Source organism: Schistocerca nitens, chromosome 1 (assembly GCF_023898315.1).
Source record: "Schistocerca nitens isolate TAMUIC-IGC-003100 chromosome 1, iqSchNite1.1, whole genome shotgun sequence".
Taxonomy (NCBI): Eukaryota; Metazoa; Arthropoda; class Insecta; order Orthoptera; family Acrididae; genus Schistocerca; species Schistocerca nitens.
In genome coordinates, this window is record NC_064614.1 from 433376859 (window position 1) to 433397836 (window position 20978).

The window sequence follows — 20978 nt, forward strand, 5'->3', positions numbered from 1 at the left end:
TGATGAACATTTTTTAGCTTCTGTGGATGGTTTTTCTCCTAACTAATATTCTTCTTTGTGCGATACTTTTTTCTCCTCCCTTCTGTTTCCTTTATTTCCAAAATCCCTCTTTTTGTTTACAGTTTCAATATTGTCAGCAGAGGTTAGCACTTTGGATGCAGTTGGTGCCTTCGTCTTAAAATTCTTGGTTTTATCAACAGATGAAACAGATGACACATCTTTCAAAATTTTTGTGTGTTAGGTTAGAAGCAGTCAGTTTTGAAGCGGTAATCTTGGAAGATTTAGGTTTAGCATGAATGGATTCCGAAGTTATCAGTGAAGGAATTTGTCTTGCGCACTGCTCTTTTGATGAGCTTGGGATCACATGGACTGTTGACGAGTTCTGAAGTGGACAGTTGGCAGCGTGTTCTATAACAGGCTTATTAAATAAGCGCGACAGCTTCACGGAAGAGCTCAGCCAACTCCAGCGGTAGACGCTGCAAATGAGGCGTTCTGCATCACGGTGTGATTTTATGTCAAAATTTCCGAGAGCGTGGGTTCTTAGAAGAGTCAACAAATATATCACTTCCTCCTACGCATATCTCGCGAAAACACCGTAGAGGTAAAATTATTCCAATACACACAGAGGCTTACCAACAATCGTTCTTTCCACGAACCATTCGTGACTACAACCTAATGGAGGAAGTGACAGTCGTAAACAAAGTATCCTCCGTCACGTGCCTTATGGTGGCTTGTGAAGTACAGATGTAGATATTCACATCCCATGTACATGCAGGGGATAGGCCAAATAATGTGAACACCTGTACTTACTTGGGAATGGTTTATTAATAAGTGGTTGGACCCCCATTTGCCTGTAATACAGCTGCGATTCTTCTTGGAATACTGGCATATAACGACTTCATGGTATGCAGTGGAATGTTATGCCACTATTCGATCAGAACTTCTCCTAACTCTTGTAGTGACGAGGGAGGCGGAAATCTGCTCCGGAGTTTGCGCTCCGATACCGCCCACAAGGGTTCGATAATGTTCAAGTCCGGGGACTGTGCTGTCCAGGGAAGACGCTGCAGTTCGGCTGCATGCTCCTAATACCACGATTTTACTGTCCTGGCGGTGTGAATGAGTGCATTATCGTCCTCAAATATGGCATCACTGTTGGGGAACAACTCTTGAATCATGGGGTGCAGCTGATCACCTAAAATATTCACATAATCGTTGGCTGTAACACGGCCTTTGAGAGTAAGGATGGGACCAGTAGAATACCATGATATATCCGCCCACGCCATCACACTTCCACCTCCATGCTTAACCGTTGGAATCAGGCAATCAGGATTGTAGGCTTCTTTTGGCCTCCAGACGTAAACCCGACCAATGTTGCAAATAACGAAAACGTTGACTCGTCGAACCAGATCAGCCGTCCAGGATTTATGCTCCTGACAGCGTGTTTTACGCTCCAATGCGTTGGTTGTCGTCAGTAATGGTTTCGGTATAGCACCTCGTCCATGAATATTCGCTTTATGGAGTTCTCGGATGACAGTGTCAATAGATACGGGGTCTCGAGGATGACTATTGAGCTCAGCAATCACTTTGGCCGTCGTAGCTTTGAGTTGGTTTTACACAATTCGTGTTAGCGTACGACGATCTCTGTCATTTAGTTTTGATTTGAACCCACTATTGCGAATTCGTGCGGTAGCGTTCTCGCTTCCCACGCCCGGGTTCCCGGGTTCGATTCCCGGCGGGGTCAGGGATTTTCTCTGCCTCGTGATGGCTGGGTGTTGTGTGCTGTCCTTAGGTTAGTTAGGTTTAAGTAGTTCTAAGTTCTAGGGGACTTATGACCACAGCAGTTGAGTCCCATAGTGCTCAGAGCCATTTGAACCATTTGAACCACTATTGCGATTACACTATGATGTCTTTCCATATTTTGTGTAGGTTGTCATGACTGATGAAAAAGTTGCTCTTGAAACATTCAATAAGTTAGCCGTCTTGGTTACTGGTGCTCCAGCTAATCGGGCTCCCACAATCTGTCCTCTTTGGAATTCTGTTAGGTCTTTCATTGCAAGTCGACCTCGGCCTCTGAATGCAAATACGAAGTGTGTGCTCTACTCATAAACAACATGCACTCATGCCTAGTCCGCACTAAACAAACGCAGTCCAGCGCGACACGTGCCTTACCTGCGTTGCTGGCCGTCAAAAACAGCCATCCCATTACTGCCACTATTTACATTATTTTGCATGTCCCCTGTATATCCCACTACAGAATAACCGTCCAGCAAGCAAAATCGATGCCTTATTGTCAAGCGAGGTGCGTCAGCCCACGTAATTTCCAACGTGCTCGTGCCATGCTATCGGCATTTAGCAACATGTCGCCAAGCGACTTCCTTCCATGCTTTAAGCGGCGTTCCTGTGTCCATACTTTGATACATACGGCCAGTAGACGTACACCGGTGAGGCGGTGGCCTCTTGTATCTAATAGCGAAGATGTGGTCACGGATAATATGATAGGCATGCAGTAAGTAATACAACACTTTTTTCCTCGGCCAGTTCGGACTGAAAAATGCAGGATTTTTTGTTGGACATCATGGAATTTTCTCGCTTCAGCTCCTATAGTTTCATTAAGTTCAGATAGATGGCGGTATCTTCAAAATGGCGTCTTGAATAGAGGTGCATTCTAAGCAACGAGTTCTCATTGAGTTTCTTTTGGCGGAAGACCAGAGCGTCACAGATATTCATAGGCGCTTACAGAATATTTACGGAGACCTGACAATGAACAAAAGTACGGTGAGCCGTTGAGCGAGTCGTCTGTCATCATGACAACAAGGTCGCGCAAGCCTGACCGATCTCCGCTCGCAGGCCGGAGTGGCCGAGCGGTTCTAGGCGCTACTGTCTGGAACCGCGCGACCGCTACGGTCGCAGGTTCGAATCCTGCCTCGGGCATGGATGTGTGTGTGATGTCCTTAGGTTAGTTAGGTTTAAGTAGTTCTAGGGGACTGATGACCTCAGAAGTTAAGTCCCATAGTGCGCAGAGCCATTTGAACCATTTTTTTGATCTCCGCTCGGACACTCTCATTCGAGGTAATCGATGCATCACAAACACCTTGATGCACAACGGACTGTCTCTGTTGGTAGAACTGACACACTCGTCTACCAGTTGGGGTAGTCAGAGGTGTGCGTCCGCTGTGTTCCTCGTTGCGTAACAGAAGAGCATAAAGGGCAGCGAAGGACTATCTAGCGGAACTGCTTGCGTGTTAGGAGGTCGATCGTGACAATTTTTGTTGAACATCGCATCGAACTGGAAACAAAAGAACAATCCATGGAGTCGCGCCACACCATCTTCCCTCCGAAGAAAAAGTTCAGACCTGCGTACTCAGCCAGTAAAGCTTTGGCGACAATCTTTTGGGACTCTGAAAGGTTATTTTACTTGATGTTCTCCCTTACGGTGTAAGACGTTAAAGTAACCTCTGGCGTTCCACAGGGGAGTGTTATGGGACCATTGCTTTTCACAATATATATACATGACCTAGTAGATAGTGTCGGGAGTTCCATGTGGCTTTTTGCGGATGAGCGGATGATGCTGTAGTATACAGAGAAGTTGCAGCATTAGAAAATTGCAGAGAAATGCAGGATGATCTGCAGCGGATAGGCACTTGGTGCAGGGAGTGGCGACTGACCCTTAACATAGACAAATGCAATGTATTGGGAATACATAGAAAGAAGGATCCTTTATTGTATGATTATATGATAGCGGAACAAACACTGGTAGCAGTTACTTCTGTAAAATACCTGGGAGTATGCGTACGGAACGATTTGAAGTGGAATGATCATATAAAATTAATTGTTGGTAATGCGGGTGCCAAGTTGAGATTCATTGGGAGAGTCCTTAGAAAATGTAGTCAATCAACAAAGGAAGTGGCTTACAAAACACTCGTTCGATCTATACTTGAGTATTGCTCATCAGTGTGGTTTCCGTACCAGATGGCTCTGAGCACTATGGGACTCAACATCTTAGGTCATAAGTCCCCTAGAACTTAGAACTACTTAAACCTAACTAACCTAAGGACACCACACACACCCATGCCCGAGGCAGGATTCGAACCTGCGACCGTAGCAGTCCCGCGGTTCCGGACTGCAGCGCCAGAACCGCTAGACCACCGCGGCCGGCGTTTCCGTACCAGGTCGGGTTGACAGAGGAGATAGAGAAGATCCAAAGAAGAGCGGCGCGTTTCGTCACAGGGTTATTTGGTAAGCGTGATAGCGTAACGGAGATGTTTAGCAAACTCAAGTGGCAGACACTGCAAGAGAGGCGCCCTGCATCGCGGTGTAGCTTGCTGTCCGGGTTTCGAGAGGGTGCGTTTCTGGATGAGGTATCGAATATATTGCTTCCCCCTACTTATACCTCCCGAGGAGATCACGAATGTAAAATTAGAGAGATTCGAGCGCGCACGGAGGCTTTCCGGCAGTCGTTCTTCCCGCGAACCATACGCGACTGGAACAGGAAAGAGAGGTAATGACAGTGGCACGTAAAGTGCCCTCCGCCACACACCGTTGGGTGGCTTTCGGAGTATAAATGAGACGAGTTCACAGAACAACATTCTACTTCTTTCTCATCCAACCTACAGTCCGGATCTCACACCTTCCGACTTCCATCGGTCTGACTCAACGAAGGATGCACTCTGCGGGAAGCAGTGCATGAATGGTGGAGAGGTTATCGACGCAGGGAAACGTTGGCTTCGCCGTCTGCCAGTAGAGTGGTACGATATGGACACACAGGCCCTCACACTAACGTGGCATAAAACTATCGCATTGAACGAAGATTATGTTGAAAAATAGGGTTTTGTAGCCAAAAGAGTGGGGAATAATATGGTGTATCGAAATCCTGAATGTAACCAATTGCTTTCAGAAAAAAATGTGTTGCATTACTCACTGAACACTCCTTGTATACCGACTGCTGTCCAACACTGAACTGATGAAATGAAATTATCATATGCCATTATTGGCCAGGAGAGCCTATCTGGGGTTGTTCGGCCGCCTATTGCAAGTCATTTTATTTGGCGCCACTTCAGCGTCTTGCGTGTCAGTGATGATGAAATTATGACACCACAACACCCAGTCCTTGAGCAGAAAAAATTGACAAGTATACGACATATGAAGACGGGTGATTACTGAAGAGATCGATACACCATCTGGAGGCGCCGGAAAGCTTCAGGTTGATTATATAATGGTTGTACAGAGATTTAGGAACCAGATTATAAATTGTAATATATTTACAGGGACAGATGTAGAGTCTGACCACAATTTATTGGTTATGAACTGCATACTAAAACTGAAGATACTGCTAATAGACAGGAATTTAAGGAGATGGGACCTGGATAAACTGAAAGAAACAGAGGTTTTAGAGGGTTGCAGAGGGAGCATTAGGGAACGACTGACAAGAATGGAGGAAAGAAACACCATAGAAGAGAACTGGTAGCGTTTAGTGATGAAGTAGTAAAGTCAGCAAGAGATACAGTAGGTAAAATGACGAGGGCTAGTAGAAATCCTAGGGTAACACAAGAGATAGTGAATTTAATCAGTGAAAGGAAAAAAAAACTGCAGTAAATGAAGCAAGAGAAAGGGAATACAAACGTCTAAAAATGTGATTGACAGGGGTGCAAAATTGCTAATCGGGAATGGCTAGAGGACAAATGTAAGGATGTAAGAGCATATATCACTAGGGGTGAGATAGATACTGCCTACAGGAAAATTAAAGAGACCTTTGGAGATAAGAGAACAATTTGTATGAGTATCAAGAGCTCAGATGGCAAACCAGTTCTAAGAAAAGAAGGGAAAGCAGAAAGGTGGAAGGAGTACATAGAGGGTCTATACAAGGGAGATGCACTTGAGGGTAATATTATGGAAATGGAAGATGACGTAGATAAACATGAAAAGGGAGATACGATACTGCGGGAAAAATCTGACAAAGCACTGACAGATTTAAGTCGAAACAAGGCCCCGGGAGTAGCCAACATTCCGTTAGACCTGCTGATAGCCCTGGGAGAGCCAACGGGAAACAAGATGTATGAGGCAGGCGAAATACCGTCAGACTTCAAGGAGAAAACAATAATTCCAATTCCAAAGAAAGCAGATGTTGATAGGTGTGAAAATTACCGAACTATCAGTTTAATAAGTCATGGCTGCAAAATACTAACACGAATCCCTTACAGAAGATCGGAAAAACTCGTAGAAGCCGACCTCGGGGAAGATCAGTTTGGATTCAGGAAAAATGGAGGAAGACGGGAGACAATACTGACCCTGCGACTTCTCATAGAAGATAGATTAAGAAAAGGCACACGTCCGTTTATAGCATTTTGAGACTTAGAGAAAGCTTTTGGAAATGTTGATTGGAATACTCTCTTTCAAATTCTAAAGCTGGCAGGGGTAAAATGCAGGGAGCGAAAGGCTATTTACAATTTGTACAGAAACCAGATGGCAGTTATAAGAGTTGAGGAAAGCAGTGGTTGAGAAGGGAGTGACACAGGGTTGTACCCTGTCCCCGATGTTATTCGATCTGTGTATTGAGATAGCAGTAAAGTAAACAAAAGAAAAATTTGGAGTAGGGTTAAAGTTCAGGGAGAAGAAATAAAAAGTTTGAGGTTCACCGATGACATTGCAATTTTGTCAGAGACAGCAAAGGACTTAGAAGAGCAGTTGAACGGAATGGACAGTATCTTGAAAGGAGGATGTAAGACGAACATCAACAGACGCAAAACGAGAATAATGGAATGTAGTCGAATTAAATCAGGCGATGCTGAGGGAATTAGAGTAGGAAATGAGACACCTAAAGCAGTAAATGAGGTTTGCTGTTTGGGATGCAAAATAATTGATGATGGTCGAAGTCAGGAGGATATAAAATATGGATTGGCAGTGGTAAGAAAAGCATTTCTGAAGGAGAGAAATTTGTTAACATCAAGTATATATTTACGTGTCAAGAAGTCCTTCCTGAAAGTATTTGTTTGGAGTGTAACATTGTATGGAAGTGAAACATGGACGATAAACAGTTTAGACAAGAAGAGAATAGAAGTTTTCTAAATGTGATGCTACAGAAGAATGTTGAAGATTAGAAGGTCTCGCGTCCGTCGGCCGTCGTAATTTAATATATTATTATTGTTATTATTATTTTGTGATTGTTGCCGACTTACGTAGTGGGCCTTAATAAAAATGATATTTCATTCAATTTTGATTTACGGTTAAATGCTTTTGTGAAGTTCTCCTTTTTAACAATATTAGTCTTAAATTATTTGTTACGTTAATGAATGTTAGACTCCGCTGAATCTTAAAACATGAGCATACAACATTGGAATAAACTTTTCATATTAATTTCCTCGGCTAGTCAGTTCACTTTAAAGCAAAAGATCTTTAGTTATTAAATACAATTGCGGCCCACACACGCGCGAGAGTATTTTTTTCTTACCTCCGTTAACCATTGTATTGTAGTTGGAGTCCTGGCTCTGGCTCTCGGCTATGGTACTGAAAATAAGAATCTTAAAGCTACGTATTTTCTGCAACGTCGGGCGGCTGTGGAGAAAAATTAATATTATGTTAATAGCGGGCGAGTTTTTCGCTTCCGCTAATTTTTCATAAGTTAATATCGCCACGTAATGGCGTCGTTGGCTGCATCGGCCGCTGCGATTGTTGAACTGTAAATTACTTAAATGCAGGTTAATTCAAGGAAGGCGGACATGAAATCAGGATCACCTCTAACAAATTAAAAGTACACAATAATATTAAATCAATATATTATCTGCTTAATTCATACAAATATGCTTACATTTGCCAGCACTCGAAAGATGTCCGTCTACACGCAATCAAGACAAGAGAAGAAGTAAAGACGACTAAAAAATTAACAAAAGAGCGTATCTTGTCGTCTCTTTAGATCACTTTGTTATACTTCTTTGCATTCGAAACTTAGACAGAGAAATTATTGTTTTACGGCTACATGATAAAAATATATTATTCAATTTTTAAATGTCTCTTCTTTATAAATACTGTTTTTTAAGTCTTTTCGTAATATAGCACTGGGGACGCTATAATGGGTAGATCATGCAACCAATGTGAAAGTACTGAATAGAATTGGGGAAATGAGAAATTTGCGGTACAACCTGGCCGAAAGAAGCGATCGGTTGAGTGTAGGACACATTCTGAGGCAACAAAGGATCACCAATGTAGTACTGAAGTGAAGAGTCTGCGGTAAATATGGTAGAGGGAGACCAAGGGTTGAATACTGTAATCAGATTCAGAGCGATGTAGGTTGCAGTAGTTATTTGGAGATGAAGAAGCTTGCACAGGATAGAGTAGCATGGTGAGCGGCATCAAACCAGTCTTTGGACTGAAGACCACAACATCAGATACACTTATCAGCTTTAAAAAAAACCGCACCGTGGCTTGCGTACGCGCTAGATGGCAGGTCTGTGGCGGCTCTCTAAAAAATTACGGCATTGCAAGAGAAGAGTTTTTATGTGTTACAATATGCGAAGTGTTAGTCGGTTAGGAGCGTTCAGCGTGCATTCGTACTTAAATACTGAGAGGCTGCAGCTGGTCACCAGAGCATTTTGGCTGATTTTGCCAGTTTCGTGATGCTGGTTGTCTGTGTAAAGGGAAACGCACGGGTCGAGCGCGTGTCCCAGAGGAAATCGTGGAGCCGCGAGACAGAGCTTTGCGTGCAGCCACGAAAAATCAACCATTCGTGCAAACCGTGAACTGGACATTCAGCAGAAAACAATGTGGAATGCTTCGAGACGGCATTTACATTTCAAGTCCGATCTTTTGCAACTGTTACAACTGACTCCCAATGATTACGACCACCTATTAGATTTTTGTCCCCGATTGCAGCCAAGTTTTGGAAGATGATGAAGACTTTACAGGGACACTGATATTCAGCGACGAAGAGTCTTTCCATCCGCCGGGGAACGTGAATCGTCACAGTGTGAGTATTGGGTACTGAACCGCCGCATGTTTCTGCGGAGTTGGAAAGGGATTTTACCAAAAGTGAATATCTTCTATGCTATATCCAGGACAAATGTGTATGGCCTCTTCATCGAGCAGACAGTGACAGGTTCCGTGTACCTGGACACGTTGCCGTTGTGGTTGTTGCCACGACCAACTGCTGACTCCTCGACTTTCATCTTTCAACAGGACGGGCTCCACCTCACGGGAACATAATTGTCTGCTCCTTTCTCAACAGGGAACTACACATTGCTGGGTACGGTGCTCTGGTTTAAGAGCCACGACCCTCCATGTCGGCAGATCTCACGCCATCACGACCCATCTCCTGTGGGTTTATGTTAAGGACAAAATTTATGTATCCTCAATGTCGACAACGCTGCAAGAACTGCACCACTGCTTTTTTGTTGGACATTGACGAAAACACGCTATTGAACGTATGGACGGAACTGAATTATCGTTTGGATGTGTGCCGGGTGGCCAAGAGCGCACACATTGAACATTTATAGAATGTACCAGAAACTTGGTGAGTGTAAATCGTATATTTGTAAACAAACAATGCTCTGAAACCTAATGAATCGTTTCACATATTAAATATGTTGTGACCGGTATGCAGCTAATTCAAATGGTTTCTTGGTGGGATCATGACGTTCTCGGGAGAGCATAAAGTGAGACACAACTTGCAGGCAAGGATATTCACCACATTCACATACTGCACAGTCACAGGTAAATCCCCATTTTCTCATGTTGACCTTCGTTTTGTCAGCTGCAGAGTGCAGCCTATTGAGCATATTCCATATAAATCAGCTTTTCTCATGATCGTATGGGAGGCCTTCATAAGGCATCATCGATCCTTCAAGGCGGCTGGATGAGGAACGCCATGAATTTTGTCTCAAACTTTAAGATAATTCAATGAGGCTTTCTGTAGCACGAAATAACTATTTCTTGACTTGACTCTTTGGGTTGCTAGTTGATTCTTACATAAAGTACGAGTTCTCAAATTCAGTGCCTTAGATTTCTCCATTCTGGATGCGCTCTCACAGCGGATATCTGGAAGCGGAATATCGGCCAGACAGTAAACGTTTTCACTTGGTGTAGATCTCAAACAGCCTGTAATGAGTTTGTAGGTCTTATTTAAGGGCACATCTACTTGACTCGCATCGGCAGATCAGCACCAGATGGGGCAGGCATACTCTGCAGCTGAAGTTCTTATGATACGAGGGTGCGTCCCCCAGACTGTTCCATAAAATTTCCGGAGAAATTTGTTGCTTTCTGATACCTTTCCTTTGGTGTTCAAGCAATGTAATCTGTAGATGAGGGCTCCGTCAAGAATATTCCTAAATGTTTCGATGTGAAGCAGTGTTCTAGTTGCTTACCTTCCCAGATCAGCTGGAATTGTGTTGCTGCTTGTCTGTTTCTGCGGTGGAATGCACAGACATGTTTTTGATGGCTCCGCTTTCAGCTGGTTCTCTTGATAATAACTGTCTAGAGTTTGTAGAGCATGGCAAAGCCTATCTACTGCATCTTCGAAAGTTGCCCCTTCAGCTATTAGGGCGACATCATCTGTATCAGTAGAAACCTTTGTTCCTTGTGAACAGGGCAAATCATTAGTGTCGATATTATGAAGAGTAAGGGGCTAATAGAAGTCTTTGTGAAAGGTGCTTATGAAAGGCAGTTGTTGGATAAGTCCAAAAATAAAGCCAATGAAAGTACATGCAATTTTTACTATCAGATCCCGAACGGCCGTATGTATATAGCATGAAAATCGATACTTTTTTAACTGTGGCATCCTATTTTAATTGTACAGCGCACAGCTTACGGGTCTTTATTTACCTGTATCTTGCAATTTGTATACGACTAGACGTTCTCCTTGACAGCACAACGTCACTTTTATCTACGAAAGGAATGTCCTGTTCCCGCGCGTCCTCGAACCTTGTACACCCTGTTAAGTATATTTTCGCGTTTTAACTTTTTGTATGTCATGTTTACACTGGATTATCCTTAAACGGGCGAACGAGAAGTCCTACATGGCCTCCAGACGTGTAGATGAACCAGAGCAAAGGCCGTTGATCGTTGAGGGCAGATTCGATCTTGTTCTGCCCCACCTTCCTGTCGCTCAAGCTAAAAGTCAACGACTTATGCTACACCAGCGAGTCATTGCATGGCAATATCTACATCTACGTCTACATGGATCCTCTGCAAATCACATTTAAGTGCCTGGCAGAGGGTTCATCGAACCACCTTCTCTATTATTACAATCCCGTATAGCGTGCGGAAAGAACGAACGCCTATATCTTGCCGTACGAACTCTAACTTTCCTTATTTTATCGTGGTGATCGTTTCTCCCTATGTAGGTCGGTGTCAACAAAATATTTTCGCATCCGGAGGAGAAAGTTGGTGATTGGAATTTCGTGAGAAAATTCCGTCGCAACTAAAAACGCCTTTCTTTTAATGATGTCCAGCTCAAATTCTGTATCATTTCTGTGACACTCTCTTCTCTGTTTCGCTATAATACAAAACGTGCAGCCTTCCCCACAACATTTTCTATGTGTTCTTTCCAATTTAAGTTGTTCGTAATTGTAATTCCTAGGTATTTAGTTGAATTTACGGCTTTTGGATTAGACTGATTTATCGTATAACTGAAGTTTAACGAACTCCTTTTAGCACTCATGTGGATGACCTCACACTTTTCGTTATTTAGAGTCAACTGCCAATTTTCACACCATTCAGGAATCTTTTCTAAATCGTTTTGCAAATTGTTTTGATCTTCTGATGACTTTATTAGTCGATAAGCGACAGTGTCACCAGCAAACAATCTAAGACGGCCGTTCTGATTGTCTCTCAAATCGTTTTTATAGATAAGGGACAGCAAAGGGCCTATAACACTACCATGGGGAACGCCAGAAATAACTTCTATTTTGATCGATGACTTTCCGTCAATTACTACGAACTGTGACCTCTCTGACAGGAAGCCACAAATCCAGTCACATAACTGAGACGATATTCCTTAAGCACACAATTTCACTACAAGCCGCTTGTGTGCTACAGTGTCAAAAGCCTTCCGGAAATCCAGAAATACGGGATCGATCTGTAATTCCTAGTCAATAGCGCTGAACACTTCATGCGAATAAAGAGCTAGTTCTGATTCATAATAACGATGTTTTCTAAACCCATGTTGAGTGTGTGTCAATAGGCCCTTTTCTTCCAGGTAATTCATTATGTTCGAACACAATATATGTTCCAGAATCTTGCTGCATATCGACGTTAATGATATGGGCCTGTAATTAAGTGGATTACTCCTACTACCTTTCTTGAATATTGGTGTGACCTGTGCAACTTTCCAGTCTTTGAGTACAGATCTTTTGTCGAGCGAACGGCTGTATATGATTGTTAAGTATGGAGCTAATGCATCAGCATACTCCGAAAGGAACCTAATTGGTATACAGTCTGGACCAGAAGACTTGCTTTTATTAAGTGATTTAAGTTGCTTCACTACTCAGAGGATATTTACTTCTACGTTACTCATGTTGGCAACTGTTCTTGATTCGATTTCTGGAATATTTACTTCGTCTTCTTTTGTGAAGGCATTTCGTAAGGCTGTGTTTAGTAACTCTGCTTTGGCAGCATTGTCTTCGATAGTATCTCCACTGCTATCACGCAGAGAAGACATTGATTGTTTCTTGCCGCTAACATACTTAACATACGACCAGAATCTCTTTGGATTTTCTGCCAGGTTTCGAGACAAAGTCTCGTTGTGCAAACTGTTATAAGCATTTGGCATTGAAGTCCGCGCTAAATTTCGAGCTTCTGTAAAAGATCCTGGGGATTTTGCGTCTGTTTAAATTTGGCATATTTGCTTCGTTGTTTCTGCAACAGTGTTCTGACCCGTTTTGTGTACCAAGGAGGATCAGCTCCGTCGTTTGTTAATTTATTTGGTATAAATCTCTCAACTGCTGCTAATATTATTTCTTTGAATTTAAGCCACATCTGGTCTACATTTATATTATTAATTTGGAAGGAATGCAGATTGTCTCTCAGGAAGGCGTCAAGTGAAGTTTTATCTGCTTTTTTGAATAGTTATATTTTTCGTTTATTTTTGGAGGATTCGGGGGTTACGATATTCAATCGCACTATAGCAACCCTGTGTTCATTAATCCATGTATCCGGTTTGATGCTCGATACTAACTCAGGATTATTTGTTGCTAAGAGATCAAGTGTGTTTTCACAACCGTTTACTATTCGCGTGGGCTCATGAACTAACTGATTGAAATAATTTTCCAAGAATACGTTTAGCACAATTTCGGATGATGTTCTACGCGTAACTCCGGAATCAAACATGTACTTTCGCCAACGTATTGAGGATAAATTAAAGTCGCTACCAACTATAATCGTATGATTCGGGTGTGTGTTCGAAATCCAACTCAAGTTAAGTTTTCTTTGAACCTTTCAGCAACTGTATCATCTGAATTGGGAGGTCGGTAACCTTTTACCAATTATTATTTTGTTCCGGTTGCCAACAATGACGTCTGCCCATACTAACTCATAGGGTCTATCAAATTCAATTTCGCGACAAGATAAATTACTTACCAACAGCAAAAAGCACCCCACCCGCTACCTTGTTTAGCCCATCCTTTCGGACCACCGTTAGGTTTTTCGTAAAAATTTTGGCTGAGTTTATCTCTGGCTTTAGCCAGGTTTCAGTGACTGTAACGATTTGAGCATCAGTGGCTTCTAGACTACTGGCCATTAAAATCGCTGCACCAAGAAGAAATGCAGATGATAAACGGGTATTCATTGGACAAATACTGTATATTATACTAGAACTGACATGTGATTACATTTTCACGCAATTTGGGTGCATAGATCCTGAGATATCAATATCCAGAACAACCACTTCTACAGCTGGGCATTGAGTCAAACAGAGCTTGGATGGCGTGTACAGGTACAGCTGCCCATGCAACTTCAACACCATACCACAGTTCATCAAGAGTAGTGACTGGCGTATTGTGACGAGCCAGTTACTCGGCCACCATTGACCATACGTTTCCAATTGGTGAGAGATCTGGAGAATGTTCTGGCCAGGGCAGCAGTCGAACATTTTCTGCATCCAGAAAGGCCCGTACAGAACCTGCAACATGCGGTCGTGCATTATCCTGCTGAAATGTAGGGTTTCGCAGGGATCGAATGAAGGGTAGAGCCACGGGTCGTAACACATCTGAAATGTAACGTCCACTGTTCAAAGTGCCGTCAATGCGAACAAGAGGTGACCGAGACATGTAACCAATGGCTCCCCATACCATCACGCCGGGTGATACGCCATTATGGCGATGATGAATACACGCTTCCAATGTGCGTTCCCCGCGATGTCGCCAAACACGGATGCGACCATCATGATGCTGTAAACAGAACCTGGATTCATCCGAAAAAATGTCTTTTTGCCATTCGTGCACCCAGGTTCGTCACCGAGCGAGGTGGCGCATTGGTTAGACACTGGAGTCGCATTCGGGAGGACGACGGTTCAATCCCGCGTCCGGCCATCCTGATTTAGGTTTTCCGTGATTTCCCCAAATCGCTCCAGGCAAATGCCGGGATGGTTCCTTTGAAAGGGCACGGCCGACTTCCTTCCCCATCCTTCCCTAATCCGATGAGACCGATGACCTCGCTGTCTGGTTTCCTTTCCCAAAACCAACCAACCAGGTTCGTCTTTGAGTACACCATCGCAGGCGCTCCTGTCTGTGATGCAGTGTCAAGGGTAACAGCAGCCATGGTCTCCGAGCTGATGGTCCAAGCTGCTGCAAACGCCGTCGAACTGTTCGTGCAGATGGTTGTTGTCTTGCAAACTTCCCCATCTGTTGACTCAGTGATCGAGACGTGGCTGCGCGTTCCGTTACATCCATGTGGATAAGATGCAAGTCATCTCGACTGCTAGTGATACGAGGCAGTTGGGTCCAGCACGGCGTTCCGTATTACCCTCCTGAACCCACCGATTCCATATTCTGCTAACAGTGATTGGATCTCGACCAACGCGAGCAGCAATGTCGCGATACGATAAACCGCAATAACGATAGGCTACAATCCGACCTTTATAAAGTCGGAAACTTGATAGTACGCATTTATCCTCCTTACACGAGGCATCACAACAACGTTTCACCAGGCAACGCCGGTCAACTGCTGTTTGTGTACGAGAAATCGGTTGGAAACTTTCCTCATGTCAGCACGTTGTAGGTGTCGCCACCGGCGCCAACCTTGTGTGAATGGTCTGAAAAGCTAATCATTTGCATATCACAGCATCTTCTTCCTGTCGGTTACATTTCGCGTCTGTAGCACGTCATCGTCGTGGTGTAGCAATTTTAACGGGCAGTAGTGCATAGCGCTTGGAGCACTGGTACTTTCCCAAGACAGCTACGACAATTTACAGCTGTCGTACCGATTTTTCCGGTATCTACGTTCTTCCTGTGTTCTGCCTGCACCATTTGTAACTGAAGCCCTTCTTGTGTTTTCCTGAGACCCTCTAACATAATAAAAATCTGCCCAGTCAAGCCACACAGCCCCTGCTACCCGTGTAGCCGTCTCCTACGTATAGTGGACACCTGATCTATTCAGCGGAACCCGAAATCCAACCACCCTTTGGCGGAAGTCGAGGAATCTGCAGCCCACAGGGTCGCAGAACTGTCTGAGCCTCTGATTCAGACCCTTCACTCGGCTCTGTACTAGAGGTTCGCAATCAGTCCTGTCGACTATGCTGCAAATGGTCAGTTCTGCTTTCACCTTGCAAGCAAGACTGGCAGCCTTTATCACTTCTGTTAGCCGCTCGAAAACAGAGAGAATCTCTTCTGATCCAAAGTGACACACATCATTGGTACCGACGTGAGCAACCACCTGCAGTTGGCTGCACCCTGTGCTCTTCATGGCCTCCGAGAGGACCCGTTCCACATCTGGAATGACTCCAGTATGCACACGGAGTGCACAATGGTTTTCTTTCCATTCTTGGCAGCCATGTCCCTAAGGGGCCCCATAACGCGCCTAACGTTGGAGCTCCCAACCATCAATAATCCCACCCTCTGTGATTGTACGGATCCTGCAGGCTGACAGGTTTCCTCTGAAACAGCACAGGCGACAGAATCTGGCTCAGCAACAGTGTGAGCCATATGATGGGAGTTCAATAAGAAATGTAACTATCTGAAACCTTCCGTGTCTCCATGTCTCTTCCACGTACACAGTCTTCTTTCATGGTTCTTAAACCAAGTATTAACGATGATTAAATAAGGCTCTGTGCAGAATTCTACGAGACAGCTTCCTCTTTTAGTCCTTTCCTCCTGTCCATATTCTTCTACTATTTTCTCTTCTCTTCCTTTCTCTGCTATCAGATTCCACTCCCCCCACCCCCTCACAGTTAAATTTTTCTTTCCCTTAACTATCTGAATAATTACTTTTACCTCATCGTACTACCTTTCAACCTCTTCAGCGTATGCGGATCTAGTCGACATATAAACTTTTACTACTGTAGTTAGTGTTGGCTTTCGTGCCTATCTTGGCTACTATAATGCATTCACTAAGCTGTTAATAGTAGCTTACACGAATCACTACTTTCTTATTCATTATTAGATCTAGTCTTGCATTACCCCCATTTCATTGTGGCTTATAACTCTGTACTCACCTGACAAAAAGTTCTGTTCACCCTGGCACTTCACTAGTTCCCACTATATCTAGCTTCAACCTATCCATTTCTCTTTTTAAATTTTCTAACCTAATTATCCGATGAAGAGATCTAACATTCCAGGCTCCTACCTGAGGAGTGCCAGTTTTATTTTATTTTATTTATTTTTTGACTGATGACAACATCCTCCTGAGAAGTCCTCGCTTGTACATCCGATTGGGGGATTATTCTACTTCCAGAATATTTTACCCAACATGGTGCCACCATCATTTAACCATGTAGCAGAGCTGCGTGCCCTTGGGAAAAGTAACGGCTGTAGTTTCTCCTTGCTTTCAGTCCTTTACAATAGCAGCATAGCAAGACCTTCTTGACTGACGCAAAAGGCCAGATCAGTCCGTGATCCAGACTGCTGCCTCTGCAACTACTGAAAAAGCTGCTGCCCGTCTTCAGGAACCATTGGCCTCTCCACAGATATCCCACCATTATGACTGCACCTCTTTCGCTGAGGCAAACCAACCACCCAACGTCGGCAGGGTCCATGGTTCATGCGGGGGATTAATATAACCATGAATAACAATTCTTTTGGTTAATGATCGGAAATCATTTCCTTATTTAATTCAGTCAACCGCCTCGAATGTGTTAGGAAATAAAATTAAAAACTATTTCAAAACATCTTTCTATTCACAAATCATTAATGTTTGGCTGCACTGAAAATTAAAGATCTGCAAATGAAAAAAAGAACGGCAGAGAAAATCCTGTTGGGCATCAACAAAATAATCAGCGAGAAATGCTACTAATCAAACATTTTTAGAAGGGAGAAACAAGACATAAATTTTAAACAACATATATACAACTCTGACGCCGTATATAACACTTTGCTTACAAACCTTACATCTGATCATTTTCATGCGTTATTTTTGTGTCATATTATTTACGAGGGCGTGCTGAAAAGTAACGCCTCCGAATTTTTTATGTGAGCTTTTTCAATAAAACAAACGTTATTAACATTCTACACATTCATTCTTCATTTTGTCATATTTCCACCCCTCTGCCGCTAGTGAGCTCCGAACTGTCGCGTGAAACATAACGGTGAGTAACGTAACTACGTCGGTGCGTGAGAAACATCGCGCTGTAATCGAGTTTAGAGTTCCAAGAGTTTGTCCACTCACAGAGCAGCGTCTCCTTCAGCATGAAAATACCAGACCACACACGAGCGTTGCGACATCTGCAACAATCTGACGCCGTGTGTTCACTGTCATTGATCATCCTCCGTACAATCCCGACTTGGACCCATCCGATTTTCATCTATTTCAAAAGCTGCAATTCGTTTCTTGTCTAAACTGTGTATCGTTCACGTTTCATTTCCACGCAAGATTACACTCCATCAAATGCTTTCAGAAAAGACTTGCTGGCGCATATTCGAGTTAACAAATTTCTCTTCTTCGAAATGCTTTGCTTGTCATTGCCAGTCTACATTTAAATCCTCTCTATTTCGGCCAACATCAGTTATTTTACTGCCCTAATAGCAAACCTCATCTAATGCATCTAATATCTCATTTTCTAATCTAATTCCCTCAGCATCGTCCATTACTGTCTCTGACAGAATTACAATGTAATCGGTAATCTCGAAGTTTATATTACTTTTCCCTGAACTTTAATTACTACTTTGAGAACTTCAGTTGATAGAAATGAAGAGATGAAAGCAGAGATGGGTTTGTGGCTTCCTCAACAAGGTCAAACATTCTACAAAGACGGTGTCAACAAATTGACCTCTCTTTGGGAAAAATATGTTCGTCGCCAGGATGACTATGTTCAGAAATAAATATGTAGACATGAAGAATAAAGAAGTAAAATGTTAATAACGCTTGTTTTATTTAAAAAGCTTTAAGAGTATTCACATAAAAAACTCGGAGGCGTCACTTTCATCACGCCCTCTTAATATTAAGTGCCATAATTAAAGTTCAATAAAATGTGTTTTGAAAGCGATTTATCGGGTTGCTTTGATAAAGAGTAATCCAGGATAAGCATTCAACATGATGAATGTGGTAAATCTCATCAGTGCTAAATCTGTAATTTAGATGAATCACAGAGGACCGAAAATCTAGTTAATGAATGAGTAACTGCTTTCGTTAGCCGATAATAATTTCGTTCGATGAGTTGTCACAGGGTACTAAGTAAGCTACTTCATTTTTAAGGAAAAACTGAGAACTTTGTCTTACACAGCTGCTAGATACAAAGGATCCCTCTTAAGAGATTCATCCGGGATTTGTTGCAGCCGTTTGAATGACACGAATGCCATCGACCGGTTAGATAACTGCCGAGCAGTACTAAAATTTGGATTCATAGGTGGATTAAGGCCTCCATCTTAATGCAGGTTTCAAGTTATTTCCCTAAATCTCTAGACTAATGTCGCAATGTTCTCTTCAACAACGCAAGGACCAACTTTCTTTCTCGTCTCTGTCCACAGATCTAGTGCCGTGTAATGCCTAGAGCATATATACATTGCAGTATTTGGTGTTTATCCTCGTCTTCGCTTTTGCTCCAATTATTCATGACCGTTTGCGGCCTGCCCCAATAGAAACAGGAATCACAGTGCTCTCGAACACACGCTGTTACTTTATCCGAAGGCAATATTTTAGGGAAGAAGTAAGAGGTAATGTAAAGCAATTTTTCTTAATATCTTGATAAAACTGTCTCATGGGTATGTTAGTGAAGAGCAGATGGAAATTACTCTGTGAGCAAGAATTTAAGAATTATGATAGTTATTATGGACGGGCGCGTAAGCAAACGATAGTGTCAGAAGGTGTAAGAGTAATGCTGATGCTGATTTGTCAAAAAGTGACACTTTTGGAAGACCGTAGCTGTTACGTGATACAGAATGATGACACTGCACAGCAGAAATGAGTCGCAGTTTTTTTTTTTTTTTAAGGAAACTGTCATACATTCATCGTCACACAGGTTGCATGCTTTTGCCAAAACATACGACCATTTCACGGCAACCCACATGCAAACCAGCATCCATGTGATTTTATGGAAGAAAATCATTTCGAAACCGGTAACGATGTTTTTTGAATAAAGTTAACCAAAACCAAGTTGTGACTGATTTACATTGCCCACTATCAACGAAATGTAAGAGTGGTGGGATTTAACCCTTATTGCTTGTAGGTATCAACGTTGCTGCATAAGAAGGGCGTGGAAGAGTGAATAACGAGAGATATCTAGTGGTAGATGAAAGCATTTGGCTCTCGCCGTCAATATCCATGACTAGAGAGTTCTCTTTTGGTGCTAAATGAGTTAGAACTCTTAATAATAATCCTACAAGGCTCAATAATAAAATCAGATTGATGATGTTTCACGTTCAGTAATGTGTGACTAGATTAAACGCCAAAGAGTATAAATATTTATGACGTGAGCATTCGGACGTGCAGAAGGACAATTAATCCGCAACGTCTGCTGCTGCAGCTCAAGTTACGTAATTTTGGGACGGCGCATTTCAACCTGTATAGCGCTTAGCGTGTTCTAAATGTTATTACTCTGCTACTAGAGATAGATCGGCTTCAGAAGGTCCGTGAAACTTCGTAACGCGTTTTACAGACATCTTAAGAATTTGATTCCAGGAACTGAAGTTGACTTAAAGATGTGAAGTACAATGGTATTGTGCCTTTTCGCCACACTATCATTGCACAGATTCTACATCATTTACATTTTTTTCGGTAACGGGATAGGAAGTGACACGCAACAATATTTTTTATGTTTTCTGTTTACACTTATTTATATTGTCCAGTCTCTGTTACAATCACACTGTAGACGGCGCCGAAGTGTTGCGAAAAAGCAACACATTTAGAACTATGACATTCTTACAACACCGAGCGAGGTGGCGCAGTGGCTAGCACACTGGACTCGCATTCGGGAGGACGACGGTTCAATCCCGCGTCCAGCCATCCTGATTTCCCTAAATCGCTCCAGGCAAAGGCCGGGATGGTTCCTTTCAAAGGGCACGGCCGACTTCCTTCCCTGTCCTTCCCTAATCCGATGAGACCGATGACCTCGCTGTCTGGTCTCCTCCCGCAAAGAACCCAACCCAACTCTTACAGCAAATACGGTAAGCAATTTGCATCTCCTGCTTCTCCATAATTGTTTTCAATTTTTCTTTATTTACGCTTCTGCTTTTTACAGACAAGTAAAATATCTGTAACATTTTTTCGCCATCTCATCAGAAAAGTAAAACCATACACTACACACAAATCATAAAAAAATACAAGATCAGTGTTCGAATTTTGGAGTAATAAAAGAATTCACAGCCAACAATATTGCTTTTTAAGTTTTCTATTGCACTGATTCATATTGT

General features: G+C 42.8%; 1 protein-coding gene across 2 annotated transcripts in view; it reads left to right on the plus strand.

Annotated features, from left to right (window-relative positions):
* The window catches only part of LOC126251195 (beta-glucuronidase-like), a 129027-nt gene that overhangs the window by 36219 nt on the left and 71830 nt on the right, over window positions 1–20978 (plus strand). The gene's annotated exons all lie outside the window — the stretch shown is intronic.